Source organism: Macaca thibetana, chromosome 8 (genome assembly GCF_024542745.1).
Source record: "Macaca thibetana thibetana isolate TM-01 chromosome 8, ASM2454274v1, whole genome shotgun sequence".
Taxonomy (NCBI): domain Eukaryota; kingdom Metazoa; phylum Chordata; class Mammalia; order Primates; family Cercopithecidae; genus Macaca; species Macaca thibetana.
Genome location: NC_065585.1, coordinates 119,101,590 through 119,107,589, shown reverse-complemented (window position 1 = coordinate 119,107,589; position 6,000 = coordinate 119,101,590).

The window sequence follows — 6,000 nt, the reverse complement described above, 5'->3', positions numbered from 1 at the left end:
CAGATGAGAAGTGGTTAGATTCGGAGTATATTCTGAAGGATGAGACCACAGGATTTCCTTACAGATTATGAGGTGTGAGGGGAAGCAAGGCGCCAATGGTGACTTCAGCATCTTTGGCTTGAGTAGGTTTATTGACAGCATTGCCATTTACCTGAGGTGAGAAAGACAAATGGAGAAAGGACTTGGAGGATGAAGATCACGACATTGGTTTTTGTATGTATTAAATTTGAAATGCCTACTAGAGACCAAAATGAAGAGATGATAAATAGATAATTGAAGTCAAGGAAATATTTCTGGGTTCTATGAATTTGACAATCAACCACCCAGCTATCGTTTTAAAGACATGCAATTTATTGAGATTCTCCAAAAGAATAAGTGTAGACAGAAAGGAGAATAAGCAAAACGAGTGAGCTTTGGGGCTCTCCCCATGTTTAAGTGTCTGGAGCATGGGGAGAAAGTGGGCAGCTAATGAGAAAGAAAACCTGAGCTGAAAGTCACATAGAGAAAGTGTATCCAAACAGCAGATGATCAATAACAAATCAAACTTGAATGAGAGGTCAAATGAAGTCAGGACTGCTGAGAACAGACCACCGAATGTAAAATCTGGGGATTCTTGGTGACCTTGATAAGTAGTTTCAGCAGAGTAATGAGGGCAAAAACCTGTGGGGTGGCCTAAAGAGCAAATGGTGAGAAGAACTAGTGACAATGATTATAGATAACTCTTGGAGGGGATTTTGTTATAAAGAGATCAGAAAACTGTAGGTAGCTGGATGGAGATGTGAGATCAAGAGAGTTACTGTAAGTTTTTAAAGATGAAGGAAATTGCGACTTGTTTATATGCTCATGGAAATGCTCCAGGACAGAGTGGGTAAAGGATGCAAGAGGGGGTGAGTTGCAGCTGTCAGTTGAGAAAAATGACTAGACAAGTCTCGATCATTTTCAGGAGGTTTATTTGCCAAAGTTAAGGGCAAGCACCCACGACACAGCCTCAGCAGGTCCTGCAGACATGTGTCCAAGGTGGTTGGGTCACAGCTTGGTTTCATACATTTTAGGGAGATGTGCGACATCAATCAATATATGTAAGAAGCACATTGGTTCCATCCAGAAAGTCAGGGACAACTTGAAGCAGGGAGGGGGTGTCCAGGTCACAGGTAGGTAAGAGACAAATGTATGAATTCTTTGAGTTTTATGCATCTATCTCAATGAGCAGAGGGATGACTTTGAATAGAATGGAAGGCAGGTTTGTCCAGAGCAGTTCCCAGTTTGACTTTTCCCTTAGCTTGGTATTTTGGGGTCCCAAGATTTCCCCTTCATATTGCCATAATGTCCTTCCATAGGGAAGAAGAGTGGGAGTCTAATGCAGAAGTGGATGTATCAGCCTTTGATAGAAGCATGACTCGTTCATTCTCAGTAACTGTAAGACAGAGGATCTGGGCACAGACAGGTGGGTAGATGTGGCAGTGGGGGTTTGTAGAAATACTTTTCTGATTCTCTTTGTTTCAATAAGTTGGAAGCAAGGTAATTAGCTATTAGAGATGAAGGAAGAGCCACTGGAGGATTGAGGAGTGAGGCGAAGCTGTGACTGAGTTTTGGAAGATGAAACTTATGAATAGAAGCATGAATGCCATCACCTTGGGCCCAGTAATTCAACAGGGGAAAAAAATCTAATTATACTGCCTTCTATACCCTGTCACCACTTGGCTTTAAGCCTGTGTTATTAAAACCATTTTGACCTTACTGAACTTAGTGAAATTCTTTTATTTTTATTTTTTTTTTTTGAGACGGAGTCTCGCTCTGTTGCCCAGGCTGGAGTGCAGTGGCCAGATCTCAGCTCACTGCAAGCTCCACCCCCGGGTTCACACCATTCTCCTGGCTCAGCCTCCCGAGTAGCTGGGACTACAGGCGCCCGCCACCTCGCCGGCTAGTTTTTTGTATTTTTTAGTAGAGACGGGGTTTTAGTAACACGGGGTTTCACCGTGTTAGCCAGGATGGTCTCGATCTCCTGACCTCGTGATCCGCCTGTCTCGGCCTCCCAAAGTGCTGGGATTACAGGCTTGAGCCACCGCGCCCGGCCAACTTAGTGAAATTCTTAAAGCTGTTATGAAAGAGTCAGATGGAAAGTGAGAAAAACATCAACCCTTTCATAAAATTGAGAGTTATACATGTGCTATGTGCTATTCATTAATTAGCTTGTTTAATGTACACAGTGATCCTGTATAGAATGCTAGGATCACTGTGTACATTAAACAAGATCATTAATGGAAATATCAAGTAGTTTGTTCAATGTCGCTAGCTAAATAATACGATTACCATAATTAAGAGGTAAAATTGTTATACACTCTGTTTACTCTGGGCCTGCCACTCCCTAGGAATAACCTTGTCCCTTTGGGCAGCAGAGTGAGTCAAATTTTTTGATTCTTGTTGCATTTATTATTTGACGTTTACTATATATAAATCAATAACTTTGTGGTTGGAAATGGAAAACACGATAGTGATAAAATGACCTCAGTTTTTTATTATTATGATAAGTTAAAATCTATACTTACAATGAAGAAGGTCTAAGAGAAGAAAAAATCAGTAAAGAGATGCAAACATTTGAACAATAGAGTGATGGAAACATAGCATTTTGTTGTTAAAACAATCTACGGGATCAAGCATAACTATCCCAATTTATAAATAAGGTTCATGGGCCCCCAGAAATAAGTGACTTGCTGAAGTTTGCTGAATTAGTTAGAGAAGAATACAGGGCTTCTGATTTAGCATCTGGTATTCTTTTCAGAATACTTAAACATAATTACTGAGCTGAAAAGAGCTTCTGAATCTATGAAGAAAATTACAAATTCTCCTGGAATAACATGTCTTTAGAGTACTTTATGATATTTATTGTAAAGTCAGATAGAAAATGCTGATTTTTATTCCAGTAATTCTATATGAACCTTTTTTTGCCATTACAATTATAATTTAAATAAGATACTTTTATTCATTCTCTTCAGTCTCTCCATTCACTTGAATATATTGCAGCTTTCCTTCATGCTTCTTTTTACAAAGGTGACACAAGGGTAAGCATTTTGGGTCCACAAGGTGGGCACCTTTCCATTTCTGACACAGAATATATTCTTTATCAACTGCCATTCTTCCCAGGCCTGCATTATTGTGAATTCACTCTTTTAAGTCCTGAAGAAGGTTGATGAGATTGCTCTCCAAGTTGCTAGCTGGGAGTGGGAGTGGGAATGAGGGCGCTAGAGAGAGGAGACTTAGGAGGGTAAGCCTGAAGGAGTATCTGGGTTGTGAGAGCAATCGAAAGGAGGAAAAGGCAAGCTGTGTGCAGAGCTGTGAGGCCTCCAAGACAAGTACTCCTGGCTGACTATTTTGTAAAAAGATGATGCCAGTGGCGATAAGCAATGAATGGAAGAATCTACGGCTTCAAAACTCCTCAAGGAAACCTAGATGGGACTCAATCAGAGCACCTGCTGTGAGAGGTTGCTTCACTAATTTACAGCAGAGAATTAAGAAGAGAACAGCGCGTTCTCATACTTGTTTCATCTTCTCTAAAATCTGCTTTCGTTTGGCATTTGGACTCCACAGAGTTCCTTTGATATTGAAATGCTTCAGGGTTTTTTTTTTTTTAAAGCTTTGTATACTTTAACAATATCATTAATTTAAATATAGAAAGCTGTGACCTGAGATGAGAATCTACTATGGGCTAGTTAGAAAATCTTCATTTTTTTTTTCCTATCCCATACCAATGACCTGGTAGAATTTAGAATTGAGGGATCATATTCCTCAAGTTGGAAAAATTGATCATAGTGTGATTGTGAGAAGGAATAAAGCTTCTCCTCTCCCAGATCAAAAAAGGAAGGCCTCACTGTATAAAAAAAATAACACAGCGCTAGGCAGAAATTTTCTTTTCATCTCTGCTTTCCACTTATTATGTTGTTTGAATAAGTTACAAAAACTTTTCTGTGAATTTCCTTAAAGTTCTTGGTTGTTTCACCTGGGGTAATCATAGATAATGTCATATGTAATATTTCAGATACACTAGAAAGTTGGCTTGACCATAAGTTGCCGAAAGACATCAGACAAATGCCTTAAAATCTTATCTTTTAATATGACACTATAAATAACTAAGATTCCATGACTGGTATTTTAAAAATTGACTTATTTCATTTTCCACAATCTTAACTCTAATAGAGGCAAGTTCAACATATTTCCCATCACCCAACATAAAATGTTCTTTTCAATGGTCACTGAATAAAGCTGACAATTTCCACTTGATGCATGAATGAATGTTTGTTTGGTGAAGGGTCAGATACACTCAGTAGGCCCATTGGCCCTCAACTGTCTCTTCTATTGACCTGAAAGAATCTTAGAAATTCTACCAGTAAAGATGATAATTTGGGTTAAAGCTGTTTCAAGGACAGGTTCAAAATTTCTGGAAAGAAAATGTGTAAGGATCTAATCAGAAAATAATTATTTTGCAAATTAATTTAGTAATTCGTTTAACAAATTTATATTGAATGCAATGTCTATATGCAAGATCTTGTTAGGTTTGTGGTACTAGAGTAAGCAAAGCAACTGCACTTTTTACTTTATGGAGCTTTGGTTTTCTGGAAGAGACAAATATTCAAATATTTAGACTAACACGTGTGGGACACACCAACATAAATTTTCAGATGTAAAGGAATCTTGTTTCACAGAGAAATGTGGCCTAGACTTAGGCATTGGGGAGACTTTCTTGAGATAGTGAACATTGAACTGAGAACTGAAAATGGAGAAATTAATTTGGCCACAAGGAGGAGAGGACAAGACTACAGATAAAAAGGTAATTGTGTCTAGAGGCCCTTTAATGGGAGAAAGCATTGCATATCGAATAAAGAGGGGAAGCCCGAAAACCTGGAGCTCAGAGAGCAGAAGAGAGAAAAAAAATAGTAGCAGATACAATTGGACCAATAAAAGTAATAATATCAAAAATCGACATTTATATAGCTCTTAGAAAATCAACACTTATCTATCTATTGACATATGGGAGGCATTGTTTTCAGTGATTTACATAAATCACTTCATTGAATCCTCACAACAATTGCTACAAGTTAGATAACATTGCTATTCTCATTTCAGGAGATAAAAGGATACTGAAGCAGAGAGAGATCAGATATGCCCAAGGTTTACAGGTAGGAAGGTTAAGTGCTGGAAATTGAACCCAGGTGGTGTGGTTCTTAGTGTGTACTTTTATTTACTCTACTCTACAACCGCCTCATCATTAGAATCTAAAATAATCATAGCTTACTGTCTTTATTTTTGAAGTAGAGTTTTTAATAGGCAAGAGAAAGAGAAAGGAATACAGCTCTCTCTCTCCAGTGAGAGGGGACTTCCTAGAGGAGAAGGCCCATAGTTTACTTTTATTGGGTGTTTGCTATGTACCAGGTACCTTTCCAACTTTGCAAATGTATATTATACGTTCATTCAATAAAAATCTATTGCCAATCTACTGTTCTGGGCAATAAAGATATGGTGGTAAACAAAACAGACCCAATTTTTATTCTCACAGAGCTACATTTTAAGGAGAGGGGTCGGGCTATGAAAAATAAGTAAACAAACAAGTAAATGTATAACATTTTAGATGGTGACTAATACAAGGCACAAAAGGGCTTAGAGGTGCCAGGGCGGGAGTGGGCAGGTCTATTTTGCATAGGGTGCTTAGAGAAGATTCACAGAGTGATGCATTTTAATAGAGACCTGAAAGGAGAGGAAAGGATAGACGTGTGACTGAGAAGGTTACATTCCAGGAAGAAGGAACACTGAGCAAAGACCCTTGAAGCAGAATGTGTTTGGCATGTTCAGTAGATGTCAAAAATACTTGGCAATAGGCTCAGAGTGAGGGAGGGGGAGAGTAGTAAGATATGAAGCCAGAGAACATCAGGCTAGATCATGTAGATCCTGGAGTCTATCAGAACTTTGCCTAATACTCTGAAAATGGAAGTTATTGAAAAAGTTTGGACA